Source organism: Oryzias melastigma, linkage group LG14 (assembly GCF_002922805.2).
Source record: "Oryzias melastigma strain HK-1 linkage group LG14, ASM292280v2, whole genome shotgun sequence".
Classification (NCBI taxonomy): Eukaryota; Metazoa; Chordata; class Actinopteri; order Beloniformes; family Adrianichthyidae; genus Oryzias; species Oryzias melastigma.
Genome location: NC_050525.1, coordinates 16258401 through 16258680, shown reverse-complemented (window position 1 = coordinate 16258680; position 280 = coordinate 16258401). Strand labels below are relative to the sequence as shown.

Here is a 280-nt window from a genome sequence, read left to right as displayed (position 1 = left end):
TTTTCGGGGGCTTGGGTTGTTTATCAGGCACCCCTCAGACAGAAGGGGCGGATATAGAAGGGAAAGTGGGTTACAGACAGTAAAAACATATTCATGTGACCTCTCAACCAACCCCCCTAAGACTGTGGAGGCACCACCCCTCACCTATACTCACTTTCCAAACCCCTAGATTATCATTTTGTCTACAACTTTCCTAATCAAGATCGTAAAAAAATGATATGAGGGGGTTAATGTGTTTAACTTCCTCTTATTTGCATAAACTCAATGCCCCCCCCCCCCC

The 280-nt window shown here is 45.4% G+C and overlaps 1 protein-coding gene across 1 annotated transcript in view; it reads right to left on the bottom strand.

Annotated features, from left to right (window-relative positions):
• hunk (hormonally up-regulated Neu-associated kinase) overlaps positions 1-280 on the bottom strand; it is a 10782-nt gene that overhangs the window by 8893 nt on the left and 1609 nt on the right. The window lies entirely within an intron of this gene.